General features: G+C 41.6%; 1 protein-coding gene across 3 annotated transcripts in view; it reads left to right on the top strand.

Annotated features, from left to right (window-relative positions):
* Nucleotides 1-76: 76 nt before the first annotated feature.
* Nucleotides 77-25,341, top strand: part of Lcp1 (lymphocyte cytosolic protein 1) — a 98,571-nt gene continuing 73,306 nt past the window's right edge. For 2 of the 3 annotated variants that reach the window (XM_036199961.1, XM_036199963.1), the window contains exon 1: nt 77-205. The gene's annotated coding sequence lies outside the window, so the exon portion shown is untranslated. Of the gene's footprint in view, nt 206-24,462; nt 24,478-25,341 lie in introns of those variants that run through there. The other variant, XM_036199962.1, reaches the window with a different exon arrangement.

A 25,341-nucleotide genomic window follows, 5' to 3' on the forward strand; every position in this document is an offset into this window, starting at 1 on the left:
TGGGCGCGCCAGGGACGAGGGGCGGGGCCCGCGAGGCCACGCCCATCGACCCGCCCACTGGCTCCACCTACTGACTCCGCAGGCCCCAGGCCAATGCCCCCTATTTCTGCAGCGGGCAACACAGGATGCCCGGGAGGCTGAGGCGGTGGAGCTGAAGAAGCGGCTCCACGTGTAAGCTGCTGTCCGGAAGGCTGTGGTGACAATTGTAATTACTCTTCTTACTCTTTAAAAACAGTGGCCACTATTATTTACTTACTTTTCTCCACGACATGACCCGGGTGTCTGGAGTCTGGACTGGCATTTTCTAATAACGTTACATTTTGGGGCAACTGGCCACCGTTGTTCTGCAGTAAAGCCCTCATCTCCAAAGCGCACGTTCTGTTTTCCTTCTTGTCTCTTGGGTGCAACCTGTTTTGTCTTTCTGAGCCTTTAAAGTTCCTGGTGGGAGTGGAACTGTGTGGGAATGGGCGCTTTAGGCAGCGGTTTCAGAGTGTTTTAAAGGATACCTAGGTCTCATTGTCACCGTGGTTGGCTGTAATTACCATGTTGATGCTGTTTCTGTCCTAGTGTCAGTGAATCTGCGTGTTCAGGGCTAGATATATTGTGCGTGTTTGCCTGTATGTGCATGCTTCTCTGGAGACTGGAGATCCCAAACTGGAAAGAATCTACTTCAGAGATGGGAAAAATCCAGCTGAGAATTGAAGTAAGGGGCACTTCCTTCCAGGTGTCTCCCTTATACATTTCTCCTCTTAAATAAGGGCGTGGGAAGTTTAGTAGCATGTTGGGAAATCAGAGACTTCCAGATTCATTTACTAACCGAATCTTGCTTTTTCTCCTTAGGAGCGAGCATATATTTTGAAATAATGGGGGGAAAAATGGTAATCAAAGAAGAGCCTGGGTAATACTGTACAGATTGTTGTCCCGTGTTAGCATGGGGTTTTGTCATGTCGATTACTTTGTTCTAAATTAGGTGCCCTCCCCAAATCATGGATTTAGTCTACTTTTGCCTGTGTCTGCATCAGATTGACAAGAAGGACAAAGAGCAGACAGCAAGGCAAAGCTAGCGGCCAGGTTTGTCTCAAGAAATGTACATTGTGCATATTTTGTAAACGTCAGAGATGTTTCTGTTCTTAAGGATAAAGATGTGTGGGCCAGTCTCTGAAGCTGGTTCTGTATTCTTAAAAGCTGAGACCTGCTGGGATTCAGTTTCGCTGACTGATGCTCTGCTTCTAAAATGTATGCTTAGTTTTGCATAGTCAAAAATCAAGGCAAGTGCATTTGTTAATTTGGGGGAAAATGCTTTGTCATTCCTTGCAGGTGTCTTCTGGCAACTACCAGGACAGAACCTAGGACAGCTGACTATGTAACCTCGGAAGCTGTAAATATTTTGTCTTCTGTAACTATTACTACCACCTAGCTCCAACCGCTTAGGGAAATGAGATAGTGAGGAGAGTTAAATTCCTGGGTTGATTGTCATCTACACCCATGCCAGCTCCTCTACTGCATCTTGCCTGTTTTTCTGCAGGAAGTGTATATGTATATGTATATACAGATATATACAGGAGAGGTTTTTGAAAGCCCACATTTCCTTCAGTTTGGATTACTTTAGCACTTCTTGTCTTTAATTCGTTATTTGTTATTTTGAAAGTACAGCCACCTCACTCTTTCTACTCACTTTTGTTTTTGTTTTAAATACTGTTTTGTCTCCTGGAAATGAGGCTGTGCCCTCTTTGGTTTCTAGGCTCCACTTCACCTGATGTCTGCTTCCATTGGCCAGTTGACTTGTCCCCTCATCTATACCATGTGACAGAACCTCTGCTTGTCGGCTTGTGCTCTGTTGGTGGATTGTGTGAAGGTAGCTAAGTTCATGGAGAGCACCAAGATTACAAGCACCCTGCATCATGTTTTTAATGCTGCTAAAATGAGCTAAGAGCCTTATGCAGAAGTAGAGACTCGAGCACCCCACAGATAATGCTACTGATTGTCCAAAGGATAGAGAATGCCCAGAGAACCTCTGATTTGCCGTTGGTGAAAGGATGCCACTGTTGGATGGTGGAAAATGTGTCCTAGCGTTTTGTGTTATTTTGCATAGACCTTTCTTTGATGGATTGATTTTCCTTTCAAACAGGACAGAAGTTTGCTGAACAGTTTGGCCAGTATAGATCTAAGCTAACATCTTAGAAATAACTGGAGATACTTGCGTTCCTTTGCTTGGGTTATTTTTAAAGGTTCCTTTAGAGAAAGAATACTTATTTTCGGGAGCATACTGATTCAGCAATGAGCCCTAAGGGCACTGAAATGCGTTTGAGAAAAAGATGTTTTTCTTGGCCTGAGTTTACAACTGTTGGTATTAGTTGTGCATACTGAGAGTGTGTGTCATTTCTACCAGTCACCACTGTGTGGCTTTAAGGACATATATTTATGTCCGAAGTCCTCATGCTCTACTGGAGGATGGGTCTGCATTTTCTCAAATGCAGATACAGCCTTTTGGAAGAACCAGCTGCTGCTGTCCTTATCGCCTGTGTCAGTTCAAAGACCAGAGCGTCCCCCCTGCTTTTCGTTACTGGGGCCCACCTGTTTCCTTTTCTCTCTCAAGATGGACGCTACTTCCTTTCCTTTGTTTGCGTTAGAGATCCTGGGATTCAAACCAAAAGAAAAACATTGCCAACAAGGAAATGTCATGGGATCCACATTGTGGAGTTAAGAAACAGTTCAAGTGCATGAAAGAACAATGCCTGTCTGTCCTTCCCATTGTGTTTATGAATTCGTTCATTTGTTCAGGAATGATCCATCAGATGTGCCCACCCCGCACATGTCGCCTTGCTAGTCACCAAACCTTAACTTCATTGATAAAATATTATTTGAGGCTTTGTAATTTCAACTATATAAATGAAATTTTAGATTATTTCCCACAGTGTTACTTATCTATAACTACTTGAACCAATCTTTCTTTCTGTTTTCCTCCGGTTTTGTGCTATGTTGCTTGGATAGAGTGGTGTTACTCAAACTTTCCCAAAACTCTGGGAGAATTTGTGTTACCTAGCTGCATTGGTCATTATTCGTTGTAGACTAATAAATGGTCTGCAACTAGACGATATCAGAAATGTTTTTGCACCAAAAAAGTTAAATAATATATCTTTCCTCTGTTATGTTGACCGAGGTCACTCTCCTGCATGCTCTGAGTTATGACATGTCCTATCCTTCACTACATGGAAGGCCCTGCTGTGATGGTTTGGTATTTTATCTCTCTCTGTGATGCCTCCTGGTTGAGGTTTCTAGTTTGCACATCACAGTCAATGAAAGGCAGTATAGTGTAGCTTTTCTCTGTTGGGTTTGAATATTCCTGCTGCCATTTGTTAGGCTGGTTTTCAGGCTCAGTGCAGGGTCTCTCTAAGTCCCTGCAGTTTCTTCACTTGCAAAACTGGGGGACTTCTGAGAATTGAGACCATCCGTACTCCCATACACATGAACTTCATCGCTTCTGCTGAGCTAGTACCTGTGGCATTTGGAAACGCTTTGTAATGACTTCATTATAGTGTCAACAGCAGCTCGCCCTCTTTGCTTCTCAAATCGATTATTCTGCTTTCTTCTCGCAGTCTGCATTGGACATATGCTTTATTTGTAAGTGTATTAAACTACAGATTGTACAAAAGATGTGATAATGGTGGAGATGGGCAGAGGTTGAGTGGACATTCAGGGACATGTGGTATTCTGTGTTGAGGACCTTTGGGTCTTCTGCCTCAGCTGGACAACTGCAGCTGTAGCCTCCCCCCCCCCCCCGCCCCCTTCTCTCTTGACCACACAGTTTTCCTGGATTTCCACTTCTATAATGCACTCATGTCAGAAATTTTTTTCTCAGAACGGGCACTAATGAATGCTCTAGGATACTGCTTCTCCATGTACCTCATGTGACAACCTTCCTTGCTGATACAAGAAAGTTCCTTCCTTTCCCCTGCCAGTCATTTCAGGTAATTCCCAGTGGAGGAAGAGACATGGTATCCAGGAACCTGGGGAAAAGAGCTGGGCTTGTGTTCTTCCCTTCCCTGCACTTCCAAGCAAAGCAGCTCCACTGTCTAGAGTTAACCGCAGTAGACTCTGCACTCAAGAGTAGATTCTACAGCTGTGGAGATTTGCTCACAACCCATCAAATTGCATTATCTGTTCCTTGAGACTTAGTCTGTGCCACTAGTTTACACTGGAGTCATGGAAACCTTGTCTGGACATTGCTGAAAGGGTACCCCCCTCTAGTACATTCCAGAACTCTTTCTTTTCAACCCACTGAGAACCAGACCCCAATGGAATAGCTGTGAGGCATTACTGCTCTCAACAAGTGCAGAAAGATGGAATGGTCTCTTCTTACTCAGCCCCGACTCCATACCTGGACCTAACACATTACAGAGATCGTGTCCAGGGGATTTGTCCTGGGGCGTATCACTTTGCACAGGTCTTACTGGGAAGAAGAAAAGCCCCTTCTCCACACTTTGCTCAGTATGGGTGTTTGCACTGCATGCTAGTGAGATGCTTGATATGTTCAGTGAAGACTTAAAATATATAAAGAAGAAAAAAAAATAGCAGTAACAGGACCATTGGTGACCCTGGCATTTGGAAAGACCGAGAGAATGCCCTGAAGCAATGGGAAGCAGAACCAGGGGGTTAATATCCAGCTTGGCTCCGTTAATAGAAATTATTTAGTTAGGGACAGGAAGGACCGGTTTTGCTAATCTTGTACTGTGAGCTGTTGTGATCTTAAAGCCATTCCTAAGGACGAGATTTGGCCCAGCGTGCTTCTCAGAAAGTGTGTTTCCCTTATTTGTATCTATTTCCATAGGGAAAAGAGTTTTCCAGGAGAGGTGTCTCGGGTAATGCAGAGAGACATTAGCCTGATGGGGCTTTGAAAGCTTCAAGAGCTTCTTTTGGTGGAGGCTGGGATTTGTAAATGAGCTGTTGATAGGCTGTGGCTAAAGAAATAAGGACACTTGAAAGGAAAGGGCTCCAGAGGAAGTGGACTGGAGTCTCCTGTGTGAACGCTAGACTTCCCTCAAGTGACCTCCACCCTGCAGAGACAAATGCACTTTGATTCCAGGTATCTTGTTTATGTCTCTGACATAGGAGGGGTTTGTGGAGAACAGGATGAAGCAAGGGAAGTGGGTTCTCTCTCCCTCTCCCCCCCCCCCTCTCTCTCTCTGGAGGCCACATTGACTTAGCCAGGTACAGGCTGGAGATCTTACCTCCTGAAGGGGGGAAATGGAGTGGATTTGCGCTTCAGTCTGAACAGAGGGTGTGTTTCTCACATCTACCCTCCTGAAGTTTACATGAGGAATGTTATTGAGCATAGTGTTCCCTTATGTCTCCACAGAAAAGTGTGCGAGGATAAGTGGGGACTAGAGAACTCCAATCGGCTGCGGTTGCATGACCCTGTTTTCTTGCCTCTAAGAGATCTTCCCTATTCACTTCCTATGAGTCTATCAGTAATTTCTACCCAAACAATCCTTAATCAGTTAGTGTAGGTGAATAATGGTTGAACTTGTTGGAATTTTTCACATTTCCTAATGTTGGAATACAAATATCTTTATCTCTATTTAATTTTCAAGGGCTATACTGGGTGATTTTATGTATTAAATAATATCTATCGCCAGGCGGTGGTGGCGCACACCTTTAATCCCAGCACTCGGGAGGCAGAGGCAGGCGGATCTCTGTGAGTTCGAGGCCAGCCTAGGCTACCAAGTGAGTTCCAGGAAAAAGGCGCAATGCTACACAAAGAAACCCTGTCTCAACAAAACAAAACAAAACAAACAAACAAACAAAAATAATAATATCTATCAAATTTTGGTGGCTGGAAGCCTTCACACTGGGCATTGACATGATTTAGTGGCAAAGCCAGATTTATATTTTGTAGATTTTGATCAGCCCCCTTCTCCAACTTTCTTGATTTTTAATTGCTAATTAATTTCACTTGTTGGGGAAAACAGAACTTGAACATGCAGAAAATAAAAGTTTTCTTCATCTTCTTCCCAACCCCTAATGTTTGGTATGAAACATTCCAGCAGATACATAGGTATATGTAGGTATACATACACATGTGTGTATATAAATATCATATAAATAATGTGATAAGATCACCACTTTTTCAGTTCAAGGTTTTATCTTGAAGTTTTCTCAGGCATCATAAAGTACAAATCTTATGCTTTCAATACCAGCTTTGATTTTATAGGCTAAGCACCTCGATTAGTGGTTCTCAACCTGCTGGTCTCGGAACCCAACCCCCCCCGGGAGGGGGGGGTTGGGGGAGAGTCTCTTGTCAGACATCCTGCATATAGATATTTACATTACTCTAACCAATGCTGGGAATTAACTAAAATCTTAATTTTCATTGCTGTGATTTGGATAAGAGAAGATGTCAGAGGCCTGAAAATGAGCCTCCATCTTCCCCTCCAAGAAAAGGACTTACATGTGAAGCATCTCCACCCAGCAACAATACATTCTGTTTTATGAGCACACATCTGTTGTTGTTATTTTTTTTTATTTTTTTATTTTTTGGTTTTTCGATACAGGGTTTCTCTGTGTAGCTTTGTGCCTTTCCTGGAACTCACTTTGGAGACCAGGCTGGCCTCGAACTCACAGCGATCTGCCTGCCTCTGCCTCCCAAGTGTTGGGATTAAAGGTGTATGCCACCACCGCCCGGCTTGTTGTTGTTTGTTTTTTAACTCTTTTGGGGGCTGCCATCCAGCTCTCAGATGAATACACAGAGACTTATTCTTACTTATGAATGAATACTTGGCCTTAGCTTGGCTTATTTCTAGCCAGCTTTTCTTAACTAATTATCCCATTCACTTTTCACCTCTGGGCTTTAACCTTTCTCTATTCTATATACCTTTCTTTCTTTCTTTCTTTCTTTCTTTCTTTCTTTCTTTCTTTCTTTCTTTCTTTCTTTATTACTCCATAGCTTGTAGCAGGAATCTTAGATGGTTTTTGTTTGTTTGTTTGGGGTTTTTTTTGTTGTTGTTGTTTTTTGTTTTTTTCGAGACAGGGTTTCTCTGTGTAGCTTTGTGCCTTTCCTGGAACTCACTTGGTAGCCCAAGCTGGCCTCGAACTCACAGAGATCCTCCTGCCTCTGCCTCCCGAGTGCTGGGATTAAAGGTGTGCGCCACCACCACCTAACGATGGTCTTATTGATAAAGATCAAACCTGAGCCAGGTATTGTGGTGAATGCTGGAAGATCAGAGAAGTAGAACAAGCCACAGCTTCCTCACCTTGCCAGTTCCTCAGCTGATCCTGTTTCCTCAGACTGGAAGCCTCTGTGTCCTCATCCAAATAGATCCCAACTGAACTGCTGCTCAAAAGCCTAAAAGCTTAACCAGCCAAATGCTTCTAGTTTCTGATCCTCACGCCTTATACATCTTTCTATTTTTTTACCATCACTCTCTGGGATTAAAGGCTCACTTCTTGGGATTAAAGGCGTGTGTCACCATGCCTGGCTGTTTCTAATGTGGCCTTGAACTCAGAGATCCAGAGGGATTTATGCCTCTGGAATGCTAGGATTAAAGGTGTGAGTGCCACCATTTTTTGGCCTCTATGTCTGTCTAGTGGCTGTTCTGTTCTCTGACCCCAGATAAATTTATTAGGGTGTACAATATTTTGGGGAACACAATACCACCACAGTAGCTGGCTGTGTGGCTGGGATGACTGGCCCCAGCATCATCTTCTCCTCCTCCTCTTCTCACTCCTCTCTTCTCTTTCTCCTCCTATTTATTCTCCCAGCCTTCCAGCCCCACCTATCCCTCCTGCCTAGCTATTGGCTGTTCAGTTCTTTAATAGACCAATCAGATGTTTTAGGCAGGCAAAGTAACACAGCCTTACAGAGTTAAACAAATGCAACATAGAAGAATGCAACACATCTTTGCATCATTCAACAAATGTTACACAGCATAAACAAATGTAACACATCTTAATCTAATATTCCACAACACACATCTGTTAGTGATTCTCAGTGCTGAATTCACTTATTAGAGCATTTGAAAAACCAAGGTGTAATGGAACCAGAGGATGCATTTTCTTCTTCCATGCTGTGAGAAAACCAGTGTGTGATATATTGTCCACCCAGCACTACATACCCCGCTTTGCAAGCACACATTCCTGAGTGCGTAGTAACAGTGTTCACCATTGATAAGAAGCTTACTGAAGCCTTGAATAGGTAGAATGTGAGAAGCCTGAGAATGTGTTCTCTTCTTTAACTCCAAAGAGATCTTAGTGTGAGACCCATGTTACACCCAGCATCAACACATTGTGTTTCATAAGCACACTTTTCTTAGTGCTTATTAACACTGTGTTGACAGTGTGACAAGAAGCTTGTATGCGCCTTGGCTTTGGACAGACTGTTGGCAGAACTTTATTTTAGTTAACATGGTACTTAATTGATGGAAGACTCAAACACCCTTTACTAAATGTGTTTTGTTGTAAATGGCTTGTCCTGGTGATTTGCCCACTTTTACATTGTAGTGAGTATTATATCCCATAGAGATTTTCAGAGATATTATACCTTATGGATACCTAAAATGCCTAGTTTTCCTACTTAACAAAATTTTTGTGTGATTTAAGATGAGATATGTGGGTCCTGAAGTTTGAATAGCTGACACCACTTGTTACTAATTATATAACTGTAAGTTATTCAGCACTGTAAGCCTTATATTTCACATCTATAGAATTGTCACACTATGGAAGTATTCTACACAAAGCCATGAAAAGTAGATGAGATTTTACCAGAATGGATTGCTAAGGCAGCTGGTGCATTAGAAATGCTCACTGGGGACTGAAGAGATGGCCCAAGGCATAAAGGGCTGGCTATGCTGGAAGTGAGGAGCACCCAGCTTGTGGAAGTGTTGGGATGTGCATCTACTACTTCAGTGCTTGGAGGGAAGAGACAAGCAGATCCCAGGGACTTGCTGGGCTACTAACCTAACTAAACCAGTAAGCTTCCAGTTCAGTGAAACATCCTGTCTCATAACACTAAGATCAACATTGATAGAGGAAGACAGCAGAAGTCAACCTCTTGCCTCTGTATACTCATGCATGTGCAGCTAACAATGTCTGCATAACACACACACACACACACACACACACACACACACACACACATCATGCTTGTATGTATGCACACTAAAAAAAATCTAAGAAAAGAATGAAAATAGTAAACATCAATTATTTTTTCTCAACTATTCAAAAGGAAGTGCCACATTCATCATAGTTATTATTACATGCAGGTGACCTTGTTGCTAAATCACATGAAAATAGCACATTAACTAGAAGTGAAGTTATGGCAGTGCACAGGGATGTCTGACTTGGATGTGGATTCTCAGGAGGTGGTACTAGTATTGTCCCATTTCCATAGACAGGAGAGATGAGCTCTGTGGTCTGTCACAGTCAAAGGACTGAGAAAGAAACACCCACATACAGTGGACTCTCTCCAAATAGAAGTCCTTATTCTAAAACAGGAACAAAATGATGCTCAGCATTGATGGGATAGCTGCAAAGGAAGCTGCCCGCAAAGCTGGGCAAACAATACTAACACTGGACAAAGCTGACTCCCAGGGATGAGATGTCCATATGATCAGCAGCTAACAGCATGACTTCCAAATACAGCAAAACTTGAAACATTACAAGGAAATATTGCTAAGTCCATCTCTAAAAGAGGACTTCTGTTGTTGTTTGTGCTGCTGCTGCTGCTGTTAAACATGTCTCAGAAAATTAAAGGTCAAAGGAATGGGGAATTACTGGGGCAATAGAATTTCTAATAACTCACCTAATGAGCTTGATTTGAGAAGCATATGTTTATACTCGTGTCCACTAAATAGTGACTACACATCCTCTTCATTAAACATGAAATATTTACCAAGCTGGGTAAGTACTTGGGCACGGAGTTAATCTATATGAATTGCAAAGGAAAATCAACCAAGTACCCAGATTGCCTGGGGAAGAGACTGGGCAGAGGAAGCTGGAAATGAAAATGTGGAACGAACTTGAACATGTGTGTACTGGCAAGCAGGAGGGATCTGTGATCTGTGTCCATGCAAAAACTCAGCTCTCACTTAAGAGGGATAAGAGATAGTTTACTTTGTAGCCAAAATGAGTGACTACAGCCCACCCGGAACATGGATTTAAGTTTCCCCAAATTCCAATGTGAAACCGTGTTGTGACGTTTTGTAGCAACAGAACAAAGAAAGCCATAAATCAAGATGCTTTCCAAGTACATTGGTGGGAAACATCAGAGGTGGGTTCCAGCCAAGCAGAGACATCTCAACTGTGGGCTCCAGATGTTATCTGATAATATTCTTAGCCCTTTGATGTTTGGAACCTAGAATTTGGTAAGTTAACTCATTCCAAAAGGGTTTTTATCTACCACCCATAGAATGTTAGGTACGATTTTATCTGTCAATCACAAGATGTTAGAAGTGGGCAAAGAATGGCCACTGAGGGGTCTAAAGACAGTCGGCGATAACCTGCCATTAAGCTCTGGACCTACAACATACCAACCTCTCCAAAGTTCTAATCAGTTCATCAGCCTTTGCAGACACGGATGCTTTCTTCCAGAATTCTCAGACTTGTCCCTGTTCGACAAGCCTCACATTGTGTGCCGGTGGGGACCGGCACATGTATTACTTGTTCAATAGTGTAGTATCTCTGACATAACTAGAAAGACTCTTTCCTAGGATCTGATGCAGATGAGGCTGAGTAGCAGGCAGGACAGAAGTCTTCAGGAGAGAGGAATAGCTAGTAAAGCCATTCAGAAAGAAACTTCTAGATTGTATCAAAACTCTTAGCCATCATTATCCTGATCTGATTTTTTTTTTCATTTCTTTTGTCATCTGTGTCTGACATAACTTTTGCATATGGCATATAGTGTGACAGCTAGTTTTATGTCAACTTGACAAAAGCTAGAATCATTTGGAAGAAGGAACCTCAGTTGAGAAAATGCCCCACCAGATTGACCTGCCGGAAAGTCTATAGGAGGGGCAAGTTTATCCCCCTTTTATTAAAAGTAGATTCTTTGGGGCTGGAGAGATGGCTCGGAGGTTAAGAGCATGGATTGCTCTTCCAGAAGTCCTGAGTTCAATTCCCAGCGACCACATGGTGGCTCACAACCACCTGCAGTCAGATCTGGTGCCCTCTTCTGGCCTGCAAGGACATATGCAGACAGAACACTGTATGCGTAGTAAATAAATAAATAAATCTTTTTAAAAAATGGTGAATTTAAGCTGGGCAGGTGGTGGTGGCTCATGCCTTTAATCCCACCTCTCAGGAGGCAGAGGCAGGCGGATCTCTGTGAGTTCGAGGCTAGCCTGGGCTATAGAGTGAGTTCCAGGACAGGCTCCAAAGCCACACAGAGAAACCCTGTCTTGAAAAACAAAAAACAAACAAACTAACAAAAAAGATTCTTTTCTCATATAATATATCCTGATTATAGCTTCCTTTCCCTCTACTCCTCCCAGTTGCTCCCTACCTCCTCTCCCATCTGGATCCACTACCTTTCTGTCTCTCATAAGAAAGAACAGGCTTCTAAGAAACAACAACAAAAAGTAATAAAATAAAATATTAGAAGCTAAAATAAAACCTTTTACATTAAAGTTGGACAAGGTAAATCAAAAAGAAAGAAAGAAATGGAAGGAAGGAAGGAAGGAAGGAAGGAAGGAAGAAAGAAAGGAAGGAAGGAAGAGAAAGAAAGAAAGAAAGAAAGAAAGAAAGAAAGAATGAATGAAAGAAAACCCAAGAGAAGGCACTAGAATCAGAGACCAACTTGTTCCCCCATTCAGGAGTCCCATAGAAATACTAAACTGAAAGCAGTGGGATATATACATACATACACACACACACACACACACACACACACACACACACACACACACACACAAAGGACCTGGTATAGACCCATGCTGGCCCTGTGCATGCTGCTTCAGTCTCTGTGAGTCCATGACCTTTGCTTAGCTGATTTAAAGGAACTTCTTCTGGTGTCCTCCATCCCCTCTGCCTCTTACATCTTCTCTGCCTCCTCTTCCTTGGGGTTCCTTGAACTCTGAGGAGTGATATTTGATGGAGACATCCCGTTTAGAACTGTGTGTTCCAAGGTCTCTCTGCATAATATCAGGTTGTGGGTCTCTGTGTTTGTTCCCATCTACTGCAGGAGGAAGCTTCCCTGATGATGGCTGAATAAGGCACTGATCTATGAGGATAGCAGACTATCATTAGGGGTCATTTTATTGCCTCCTCCCACTTTCTTCAGACCAGTAGTATTTGGTTTTACCCTAGGTCTTTGGGCTATCTAGTCTCTGGTTCTTGGTCACCCAAGCAGTGTCGGGTATGGGTTTCTGAACATCTTGTGGAGTGGGCCTTAAGTCACATCAGACATTGATTAGTTACTCCCACAAGCTTTGGCCACCATTGCCCTAGCATATTTTGTAGGCAGGACAGATTGTAAATCTAAAGTTTCGTGGCTGGGTTGGTGTTTACCTTTCTCTTTTCTTGGCGTGTCTTCAGCCTGTACTGAAGACACTAGAACATGGGGGTAAATGTTGTATGTAGGCACCAGCTGGACTTCTCTGTGCTTAATGGTTTGTGTGGGTGTTGTCTCCAGAAATCAGGCCTTGCTGTCAGTTTGTGGAGGGCAACCTATTCTCTTGGCAACACCTGAATTGTTTGGGGATTTCCATGGGATCTCTTTGGCCAAGAATTTGATTGGATGTAACCCAGTCCTGGTACTAGAAGCTTTGTTTGGTGACAAGATGGCTAGTTGAGACTCTATCTCCTCCATTGTTTGGAGACTCCATTAAGATCGTCTTCATATATTTTAGGAAGTTTCCACTGCACCAGCTTTCCATATCCCTTCTCAAATGCTCCTCAATCCTGCTTGTTTCTGCCTGAATTATCTCCTTTAATCCTAAATCCTTTGCCCCTCTTCACCTGATCCTCACATTCTCCCATCCCCAATTCACCCATAAAATCTATTATATTTCTCCCTCCTAGGGAGATCTATGTGCCTCCACCACAGCCTCTTCCTCTATGTCTAACCTCTCTGGGTCTTTGAATTGTAATTTGATTATCATTTATTTAATGGCTGATATCCATATATAAGAAAATATATACCGTATTTATCTTTATGAATCTGTGTTACTTCACTCACGATGTTTCTTTTTTTTTTTTAGTTTCATCCATTTTCATGCAAATTTCATGGTGCCATTTTTTCTAACAGTTGAGTGATACTCCATTGTGACAATGTACCACAGTTTCTTTATCCATTCTTTTGTTGAGGGACGTCTAGGTTGTTTCCAGCTTCTGGCTATTATAAATAGAGCAGCAATGAACATGGTTGAGCAGTGTCCTTGTAATAGGATAATGCATCCTTTGGGATATGCCCAAGAGTGTTATAGCTGGATCTTGAGGTAGATCAATTCCCATCTTTCTGAGGAACCACCATATTGAATTCCATAGTGGCTGTACAAGTTTTCACTCCCACCAGCAATGAGGGAGTGTTCCTCATACTCCACATCCTCACCAGCATGAGCTGTCACTTGTCCTATTGATCTTAGCCATTCTGACAAGTTATAAGACAGAATCTCAAAGTAGTTTTTTGATTTGCGTTTCTTTGATGGCTAAGGATGTTGAGCTTTTCTTTAACTGTTTAGGATATGTTCTTGGTTGATGATTGATGTGGGAAGGCCCGGACCACTGTGGGCAGTGCCACCCCTGGGCTAGTAGTCCTGGATGGTATAAGAAGTCTGGTTGAGAAAGCCATGGGGAACAAGCCATTATGCAGCACTCCTTCATGGCTTCTGCATTAGTTCTTGTCTCTAGGTTACTGCCCTGTGTGAGATCCTGCCTTAACTTCTTTCAGTTGATGGCCTGTGATTTGAGAGTTGTAAGCTAGAATAAACTCCTTCCTCCCCAAATTGATTTTGGTATCAGCCTTTTATCACAGAAATAAAAATTCTAAGACACACAGTATTATCCATTTCCTTTTTATTAGCAAAATACAACTATTATTTAATTAATTTAAAAATCCTGGCAAACTGTACTGTATGACACCTTAAATATTAATCAAGAAGCATTAGTATTTAAGGTATAAACAACATAAATGTTTGATTGATGCTTCCTGTATAATTTGGATAAGAACATTTAACCTAAATTTTTCATTATGTCTAGCAAAGCAAATTGAATTAAAGATACTTTGTTAAGGATGGGCATGTTATAGAATGCTTGGCAGGACTGAAATTGTCTTATTGTAACATTTTAAACATTAATAAAAATGTATATTTCCATACACATGTATATATGGAAAAAATTTATTTGTTTTAGTTGTAAGAATTTGGATTTAAAATAGATAACCCAAAATGGAGTTTCATTTGAAAGACTTAAGAGAAGTTTTTGTCAATTTAAAAACTTGATTTATTAATCCAAATTAAATAATGAGAAAAAATCTTTTCATAAAGATAGTGAAAACACTTGAATCTTTCAAACATGAAAACTAGTTTTGAGTAAGGTGAGGGTTCTGGGTAACAAACAATCATAATTAAAAAATTAATGATCGAGAATAATATTCTCATTTATAACTTCATTAAAACCAAGATTATCATTATTTCATCATTTAGGGATGTACCAAGTAAAATACTTAATACCATAAGCAAATTTTCAAACATCTAGTTATAAAGGATTTAAGAAACACACACACAAAAAGGAGGGAAATGTTCAGTTACTTGTGGCACTCACTTATCAATGGAGTCTCAGATGAGCAGCACCGGGCATTTCTGAAACCCACCTGAGTGTGCTCCAGATGAAGCTGGTATGCTTGAGGTGAGGCTCATGCTCTACAGTCCAGGAGTGGGTTAGAAGGACCCCTCCAATCAGCAGAGAATCTCCTATGTAGTGTGTTGTTTTCCTTTACTTGTATTTATATCCATATGCACATACATACAAAGCATATCGAAACACAGAGGTTAGCACTTCAGCAGTTATCGGATAGCAAAACTGCACCTGGCGCTGGAATAATTGTTTCTTAAAATTGATTTCTATCCTCAAGCAGGAGGGGACAAGTTGTAGAACCAGAACTAAGATAAAGATCAAGGAGATACCATCTTGGCCAGAACTGTATAATTACGTATATCTTGCCATTTAAAAACAAAAAAATTTTTAAAAATTTTAAAGCTCATGTAAATTGTCTTAAAGAAAGAAAAGATCTAAGACCGTTACCCATCTCTCCCTGTTTTATTTAAGTGGTCGTGTTGATTAAATATTCTCTTTGTCTTTAGCTATTATTTTGACCCTTTCATTTGTGGATTGGAAATGTGGTCAACCCTAGTTTGTTTGGATGTTTCCTCTTAAAATCTTACTTTTACTGTGAGCCAAAGGAAGCTGAGCTAGCTTAACAATTTTAGATGACATGATCGTGTCTGAGTCAATTTGGTAAGGAGTGAGTGGTATAAAAGACTAAGCATATGTACACAGTGTTTACATATGTAACAGTACAGAAGATAGATTTTTAAAAACAAAGATTTTGAATATTATTATTTATTGAGATTTTATCTCCTGTGATCCTTACTGTAAAAAGAAACCTTGACACAAGGATCTTTAGTAAACATATGTGTCCACTATTTCACATGTAATCCAGCCTTAATAAAATCATTTCATACTTTGTTATATTGATGTTTTGAAAAAGAAGTTACTCAATTTTTGTTACTCATGACCATTATACAAATGAAATAAATTTGTAATTAATTTATGTTTATTTGGAATCTGTTTTGGAAGGAAATTCTTATCAAAATCTATGTATATAACATTAAGTTTTACAGCTGAATGAACACTTTAATTTTATGATCTAATTAATGTTTTTGTATAAATGATTAGTGCTTTGAGATTTTATGGAACCACAGACTCAAAGACATTATTTTAATCAGTTTTAAGATGTTCAGAGGACTCAGGTTGTGATACAGTCTATATTAATCAGGCCTTTTTGTTTTTTTGTTTTTTCAAGATAGGATTTCTCTGTGTAACAAAGCCCTGGTTGTCCTGGAGCTCACTCTGTAGGACAGGCTGGCCTCGAACTCACAGATCTTTCCTGCCTGTGCCTCCAAAGTGCTGGGATTAAAGGCGTGCTCCACCACCACCACCACCACCTGGCTTCATCAGGCCTTTTAATAAATCACCAAAATACTTACATTTGTGAATCTTCACATATACATTATAATGGAGCATGCCCCAAAAATGTTAATTAATAACTCTAGCACACAGTAAAAATGAATAAAAGACTGATATGGCCACAGTTTGTTAATTTTTTTGGACACTAACAACATATGAAAACAATTATTATAGATAGGCGCAATTACATGAAATCTAGGTGCATTGTGGTTTTGTTGTTGTTGTTTTGTTCTTTTAAGTAGAAAGTTTGTCTCCCTGTCTCTTTAAGATGTGAGAAAGCCTTAGTAGCATAAAAGACCAAAAGGTGAAGTTTGTCATGCAGATTTAAGGTAATATCTTTCCTTCTTTTTAAAAGCTAAGTAGCTGAGAGGGAGATGCCATTATCTATGAAAATGTTTTTTTCTGGACATTATTTTAGGCCACAGGTTTTCTTTCGTTGTTTTTTTTTTTTAATTCAAATTTTATTATTTTTTATACGGATATTTGTGTTTCAGTTTTACATATCAGCCATGGGTTCCCCTGTCCTCCCCACTCCCGCCCCCACCCCTACCTCCCTCTCAGCCTCTCTCCTCCAGGACAAAGACTCCCCTGGGGATTCATTTAAACCTGGTGGATTCAGTACAGGCAGGTCCAGTCCCCTCCTTCCAGGCTGAGCAAAGTGTCCTCACATAAGCCCCAGGTTCCAAACAGCCAGCTCATGCACCAAGGACAGGTCCCAGTCCCACTGCCTGGGTGCCTCCCAAACAGTTCAAGCTATTCAATTGGCTCACTTATCCAGAGGGCCTGATCCAGCTGGGGGCTCCACAGCCTTTGCTTCATAATTCATGTGTTTCCATTCGTTTGGCTATTTGTCCCTGTGCTTTTCCAATCTTGGTCTCAACAATTCACACTCTTACAGACCCTCCTCTTTCTCGACAATTGGACTCCAGGAGCTCCATCTTGGGTCTCGCCGAGGATCTCTGTATCCACTTCCATCAGTTATTGGATGAGAGTTCCAGCACTACCGTTAGGGTGTTTGGCCATCTGATCACCAGACTAGGTCAGTTCGGGCTTTCTCTCAACCATTGCCAGTAGCCTACAGTGGAGGTATCATTGTGGATTTCTGGGGGCCTCTCTAACATTTTGCTTCTTCCTGTTCTCATGTGGTCTTCATTTATCATGGTCTGTTATTCCTTGTTGTCCCTTTCTGTTCTTGATCCAGCTGGGATCTCCTGCTCCCCTAAGCTCTCTTTCCCTTGAACCTTGCCCTTCATTACTCCCACTCACTTCCAGGTTGTTCATGTAGATCTCATTCATTTCTCTGTCATTGGGTGATCCCTGGGTCTTTCCTAGGGTCCCGTTTTCTAGGTAGCCTCCCTGGAGTTGTGAGTAGCAGTCTAGTCATCTTTGTTTTACATCTACTATCCTCCTATGAGTGAGTACATACCATGTTTGTCTTTTTGAGTCTGGGTTACCTCACTCAGGATGATTTTTTTTCTAGATCCATCCATTTTCATGCAAACCTCATGATGTCATTGTTTTTCTCTGCTGAGTAGTACTCCATTGTGTATATGTACCACATTTTCTTTATCCATTCTTCAGTTGAAGGGCATCTAGGTTGTTTCCAGATTCTGGCTATTACAAACAATGCTGATATGAACAGACCTGAGCAAATGCCCTTGTGGTATGATTGAGCATTCCTTGGGTATATGCCCAAGAGTGGTATAGCTGGGTCTGGAGGAGAGGAATTCCCAGTTTTCTAAGGATTAATGTCAGGGTCTTCAATTCGATTCCATTGGTCCACATGTCGGTTTTCATGCCAATACCAAGCTGTTTTTATTACTGTAGCTCTATAGTAGAGCTTGAGGTCGGGGATTGTGACGCCTCCAGAGGATTTTATTGTACAGAATTCTTTTGGCTATCGTGGGTTTTTTGTTTTTCCATATGAAGTTGAGTATTATTCTTTCCAGGTCTGTGAATAATTGTGTTGGTATTTTGATAGGGGATTGCTCTGAATCTGCTTTAGATCGCCATTTTTACTATGTTAATCCTGCCTATCCATGAACATGGGAGATCTTTCCATTTCTGACATCTTCTTTAATTTCTTTTTTCAGCGACTTAAAGTTCTTGTCATATAGGTCCTTCACTCGCTTAGTTAGAGTTACCCCAAGGTATTTTATATCATTTGTGGCTATTGTAAAGGGTTCTGATTTCTTTCTCAGCCTGTTTGTCTATTGTATATAGGAGGGCTACTGATTTTTTTTTTGTGTTGATCTTGTATCCTGCTATGTTGCTGAAGGTGTTTTATAAGCTGTATCAGTTCCTTGGTTGAATTTTTGGGGTCACTCATGTATAATATCATGTCATCTGCAAATAGGGAGAGCTTGACTTCTTCCTTTCCAATTTGTATCCCCTTAAGCTCCTTTTTTTGTCTTATTGCTCTGGCTAGAACTTCAAGTACTATATTGAATAAGTATGGGGAGAGGGGCAGCCTCGCCTTCTTCCTGATTTTAGTGGTATTGCTTTGAGTTTCTCTCCATTTTAATTTGATGTTGGCTGTTGGCTTGCTGTAGATTGCCTTTATTATGTTTAGGTATGTTTCCTATATTCCTGATTGCTCCAAGACCTTTATCATGAAGGGGTGTTGGATTTTGTCAAATGCCTTTTCTGCATCTAGTGAGATGATCATGTGGTTTTTTTCTTTGAGTTTGTTTATATGGTGTATTGCATCAACGGACTTTTGTATGCTGAACCACCCTTGCATCCCTGGGATGAAGCCTACTTGATCATGGTGGATAATTGTTTTGATGTGTTCTTGGAGTCTGTTTGCCAGTATTTTATTCAGTATTTTTGCATCAGTGATCATGAGGGAGATCGGTCTGTAGTTCTCTTTCTTTGTTGCATCTTTGTTTGGTTTAGGAATCAGGGTAATTGTAGCTTCATAGAAGGAGTTTGGTAATATTCCTTCTGCTTCTATTGTGTGGAACAATTTAAAGAGTATTGGTATTAAGTCTTCTTTGAAGATCTGGTAGAATTCTGCACTGAAACCATCTGGTCCTGGGCTTTTTTTGGTCGGGAGACTTTTAATGACTGATTCTATTTCCTTAGGGGTTATTGGACTGCTTAAATGGTTTATCTGGTCTTGATTTAACTTAGGTATGTGGTACCTATCCAGTAAATTATCCATTTCTTTTAGATTTTTCCAGTTTTGTGAAGTAGAGGTTTTTGAGGTATGACCTGATGATTCTCTGGATTTACTCCTTGTCTGTTGTTATGTCCCCCTTTTCATTTCTGATTTTGTTAATTTGGATGCTCTCTCTCTGTCTTTTGGTTAATTTGACTAGGGGTTTGTCTATCTTGTTGATTTTCTCAAAGAACCAACTCTTTGTTTCATTAAATTTTTTTGTCCCCACTCTTGATTTATAGTGAAGCTAAGTCATGTTGCCCATGCTTACTCTTGTGTTAGTAAAGGAAAAAGGGAAGAGATAAAAGAAGTGTACTTTGTTTTGTTTTGTTTTACTGTTATTGCGTGGTGTTTTGATCAGGCATTAGCTTCTGGCCCAGTGTCAGTCTGAAGTATAGTGCCCTTCCGAGATCTGACAGTGCTGGTCTGCGGGCCTCTTGGATGGGGCAGCCTAGGCCTGCTTGCTCCATATGGCCATTCCCCCAACATTTTAGTCATGGCAATTGCTCAGGTGACCACCTTTTTAAAACCTCTCATAAAGAGAGAACATGCAGAGTTAAATTTATCTATTTTGACCTTGAAAGGGTTAGAGGTCAGCCCAATCTTCAGCATACCATAGAGAAGGGAAGTGAGGAAAATGATTTTATGGTTTGGGGGTCAACACAGCGCGAGGAACTGTATTAAAGGGTGGCAGCATTAGGAAGGTTGAGAACCACTGGCTTAGAGGATGGAGACATAGCTTCCCATCATCCTTAGCAGCCCCGAGGAATTCTTTCAAACTTTAGGGACCCCAAGTCAGGTCAAACTGTGATTTATTTGTGGCTTTAATGTTGAAAAGAATTTTGGGACAATATAATAAAGATATTGTAATGTAAAGAATAGAGGCACAGCCAGGCGGTGGTGGTGCACGTCTTTAATCCCAGCACTCGGGAGGCAGAGCCAGGTGGATCTCTGTGAGTTCAAGGCCAGCCTGGTCTCCAAAGCGAGTTCCAGGAAAGGTGCAAAACCCTGTCTCAAAAAAAAAAAAAAAAAAAAAGAAAAAGAAAAAAAGAATAGAGGCACTTAAGGGAAAAATATATGACAGCTCCAAGTGTGAGTGCGGCTACCCAAGGGAAAGCAGCCATTACGGTGGGAATTTTTTAATGTAGCGTGGAATTCCCTCTGATACCGAGTTTTATCCTGCTAGGAGATAAAGAATTAAAGGCAAGGTCAGAAAGAGTCTCGAGTAAGGGGTTGTTCTCAGAACTTACCTCTAGCTCTGATATAACCTCTAAATTTTTAAAAATTAAGTTATTTATTTTCAATATTTCATTTTAACTCACACATGGTTTTTTTTAGAGCTCTTATTAAATTTTGTAAATTATCAGTTTTATAATCTGCTCCCTCATTAAAGATGATTTCTGCATTCCATTTAAAGCAGGCTGCCCATTCGTTGTCTTCTGTTTTATTGCCTAAGGCTTTTAGTTTTTGAGCACAAAATACCAGTTCTGGAACATCAAATGTTCCCTGTTGAGGGAAAGATAAAGCAACATTATCTTTGGTTCAATTTGCCCGTTTTTCCAATACTTGTAAGTTGGAAGTCTGTAATTATCACAAAGCCATCTGGAGCACTGGATGAGGGTTTATCTCCAAAAACTTCCTACTTTTTAGAACTTTGTTTCTCATTGTTTTTCTCTTTCCTGAAAAATTCTAAGCCTCTGTTTGCCTGCTGGGGATATGGGTTTGGATCAGGTTTTTACACTGTTCTGCAGTGGGCTTTCTCAGCAGTCACTCAGATGCTGTCTTCTCCCACTGGGTCTCAGTGTGATCCTCCGTGTTTACAGAAGTGCGAGGGTGCTGGAGATATTGGGAGATCAAACCCCTGTGTGTGTCCTTCCAGATGAACCAATCAACTTGTTTCTGACCCAGGAATGGAGTGTGTCTGTTGGGTGGTGGCACACTATGAGAGCTGTTCCTGGCCACTCCACAGTGTCGGGTTGTAGGGAGTGAGGGCCGCTTACCGTCAGGACTTTGTGATCAGGCACTCATAAAATTCCTAAGCCAAAGGTAGCAAGCAAGAGAAGCCAGAGAAAAATGGAGAATTTGGTATCTGAGGAGTGTCGGGGGACAGACAAATGATAATAAGTCAAAATGTTCCAAAAGCAAAGACTGGGACAAGGTAAAACAGAAAGCAGGATGCCTTCAAAGGTGACCAGAAGCTGAGAACAAGCCCAACAGTCAGACTCCACAATGCCTCTATCTGAAAGCCAAAACAGATGTCTAGGCCAAAATGCTTCTGAAGCAAACAAAATAGATACCTTAAAACAAATGCTTTGAAAGAAAAAACAATAAGACAAAACAGAGAACTATCTACTAAATAGGATCCTTAAATAACTAGCTCAGAACAAACAAAGGGTCCATTGACCAAACCAAAGGAGAGCTGAGAGCAGGGTCCTGGAAGAAGTCATCGAGGTCCACCTGAGGACATATGGCGGGATGGCTTGGACGCTGCGTGTCTATGACAGATGCTACCTTATAGCACATATTTTGCCCTTTTGGTAAGACAGTAATAATAATAATAATAAAATTGGGCTTGGTTAATGCATTATAAAAGCTTTTTATCTGTAGGTCACAGGAGGGTAAGTCTGATTCACAGATGAACAAGGAATGGCTTTTGAGGGGGCTGAAGCTAGCCCAAGAGGACTTCTAACTAGGCTCTGGACCTGCAACATTCACTGAAGTTCTGCTGGATCAGCCATTGCTGAGGCTTCTGTTAAGGATTCTCTCATTCTTACAGGTACTCCGGCTTCCCTGGAGAATGGGCCTGAGATGTAAGTGCAGGAGGAGTGCCGGGCACTAGCAGGTGGGGTTTGGCCCTGAATAGTGCTGAAAACTGAGGCGGTCGTGTGATTGACGTCCATTTTAAGAGCTAATGAGAAGAGCACTAGCTCTCAGGGAATACCAACTTAATGCTAAGTGAAGGCACAGGGACATCACCGAAATTCTGAGCTCAGAGACAGCAGGGGAAGGGCTGAACTGGCACAGAGTGAGTGGCAGGTAGCCCAGGTGACAGCACAGACCCCCACGGTCTTAGGTTCCAGGGAAAATTGGACCTGATCTTACTGCCATTAAGATGCCTCGTTTGGTTTTTGTGTATGTTTTGAATTTCAGTTTAAAGTTTATTTTGCATTTATAGTTCGTATCTCTCTGAGTTAGCAGCCAGATCATGTCACATTTTATGCTTGCTTGTGTAGCAGAAATTGGTGAGGACAGTTCTGGAGATCTGAGGTGCCCCCATGTATTTATCCATTAGAGAAATTCTAGCGTCATTGATTGTCCCAGCCTGAGGCTTATGGAAGGTGAAGCACAGGACTGTGAGAACAGTGTTAGGATCCAGCTGCTCAGGCCACACTACCTGCAGCAGCCCCTCCCCTCTCAGACCTGCCCCCAGGCCCCCTACTAAGACACTGTGACTCTCTAGCTAAGGGACTACCAGGTATCAGGGGTTTTCACCCAAGGAAGAGAGTTTCCTGCTTCCTACTCCCTGCTACCTGCCTAGGAATCAGAGTCTGGGTGCAGGCTCAACTGAGAAACCACACCATGCTCAGAAAGGTATGAGAGGAGACCCTCTTACTTCTGCCAGTTGGGTCCAGATCTCCTTCCTCTCTTTAGTGTGCCCACCATGCTGTCTGTCTCTGTCTGTCTGTGTGTCTGTGATGTTAATAATTCTTCAAATAAACTCCTTACCCTTAACGGTCCACCAGAGTGTCCTCTTGAACCTCCCATCCAAGATCTTTCCTGCACAACGCTGAAGAAGGTATTGTAATAAAAAGTAGTCAGGATGACCGCTAGCACTTTGGGACCCCATGCTGTAGAGAAGTCATTGCTCCGAGGACCCTCCCACACTTGCGTGTTTACCTCTTGCAGCTGCGCTGTGAGGTAAGCTATGCTCATATCTCCTCTTTTGTTCACGAGGAAACTGGGTCTTAGAAGCGCTGAAAAGCCCATCCAGCCCCATGGCGGATGATGTCTATAACCCCAGCACTCAGCAAATTGAAGCAGGAGGGGAAAAATTGAGAGCAGCCTAAAAACACCGAAAACAAAGGAGGTTGGGTAGACTTTTCTCTAAGTCAGTAGAACGATAAATAAATTCAGGGATGGGGTTTGACCACAGGTTATTGTCACTCCAGAGCATCAGTTTCCCAGACCAGCCTGCCTTGGCTGAACACATTGCAATTTACCAATTTAGACTGAGGCTGTCTTGACTTGTCATGCCCAAGCCTCTGTTCTCTTTCATTTCCTTGGAAGTATGCAGCTGAAGAGCACGTTAAAATCCCACTGGAAAAAATTTACTAGGTACATCTTACTTGAGAAAGTTCAGAATGTTTAATCATTTCTACTTTGACTGCTGAAAACTGGACTTCTCAGACTCTCTGGGATATCTTCATTAGATATTTGGTGCCCATCTATGTTCTATGTCACATATCACATGCCAGATGTTTAGGTTTGGGACCAGATAGTGGTCTAGTAAGTACTTGTTGGGTGAATGAAAATCTAGAACTTCTAATTTGCTTATGAACAGGTCCGACTCCAGAAGTCTGTTTTCAAGGCCATCTGTCCATTGATCCTTAGTGACTAAAGTGAGTACCCAGAATATGTCCACTAAAGAGTGACTAAAGAGTTTCCTGTGAAACTTCAAAATAACTACTTTTCCCCTTTGAGGTCATATGCAATCTATCAGACACCCTCTCTAGAATTTTCGGATACTGGCAGTCTAAGAGATTAATGTTTGGGGAAGCCAAGTGAAGCGTGTATAGGAATCCTTTTAACTACTTTTACACCCTTTCAATAATTTCAAAATTAAGATTTCAAGAGAAAAAAAAATGAACCTGTAATAGCTACCCTCCATTACCATACAGCCAGTGGCTAATCAGCTTTGTGCTCTCTTTGCATATCAGTCAGCAGCTCATTGAGGCTGATTCCTTCCTCTCTCTGAGATCTATGTGGAGTAGACTTCAGTGATTGGACCTTTCTGACTTCAGCCTATTCAACTCCACCCTTCATGGCTGCCATACCACATCATCCTTGGAAGATGTACAGCACACTTTTCTTCAGGGCATTTATTGTCCTTCCATTGGCCTGGAATTCACATACCCCAGGTATCTGCAACCTGCTCTGCAGCTCCCTCCAGTCAGCCCTTCCTCCCTCAAGTTTCTGCTCAAATGTTGCTGTCTCAGAAAGGCCTTTCCTGGTAATCCTGTTTAGAACTGTAGTTTCACACCACTCTGTTCCACCCATGCCCTACATGTCATATATGCACATAGCATGCATATACACACTTCTGTTTCTCTCTCTACTTGATTGTTTTCTCCACAGGGCTTGTCATTAGTGTACACTCAGTTACCTGACGTGCTGTGTTTCTCTCCAAGCTGGAATGTGGGAATCCTTACACTCAGGAACTGATCTCTCATCCATACCCCATTCTATCCCCAGTGCCTCTGATAGTGTCTGAACATGCTGAGTGTTCACTAAATATCTGGTGAGCAAATGAGTGGGTGTGTGGCTCTGCAACAGAACCTCAAGACAGATGTGGGAGAAACAGACTTTGTATCAATGGACTTGTCTACACCTTGTACACTTCCAGCAATAATTCAACGTGACATCTTGATTACACAAAGTCCCAGCGTGCTGAACTAATAGTCAGCGCCCAGTATTTGCTGTGTGGAAGGTTTCCCCTAGTTCCTAGATGATGGTGGTGATGCTTCTCACATAGGGAAACCCATTTCTGCGTTTTCCCTGAATTGGTACTGATCTCTCCCTGTCACTGTAACTGCACCCACTCTTCTCAGAAGTACTACTAATGTCACTATTTTATCACCCTGCTTAAGTGTTTTCTTCTTCTTTTGTTTCCTTTTCAAGATTAGGTTTTTAGTTAGCATGCAAAGTAACAGGTTTTTCTATGACATTTTCCTGCATGTATATGATTGTACTTTGCTCATATGCACCCTATCATCTGGCATTTT

This window comes from Onychomys torridus, chromosome 9 (assembly GCF_903995425.1).
Source record: "Onychomys torridus chromosome 9, mOncTor1.1, whole genome shotgun sequence".
NCBI classification, from domain to species: Eukaryota; Metazoa; Chordata; class Mammalia; order Rodentia; family Cricetidae; genus Onychomys; species Onychomys torridus.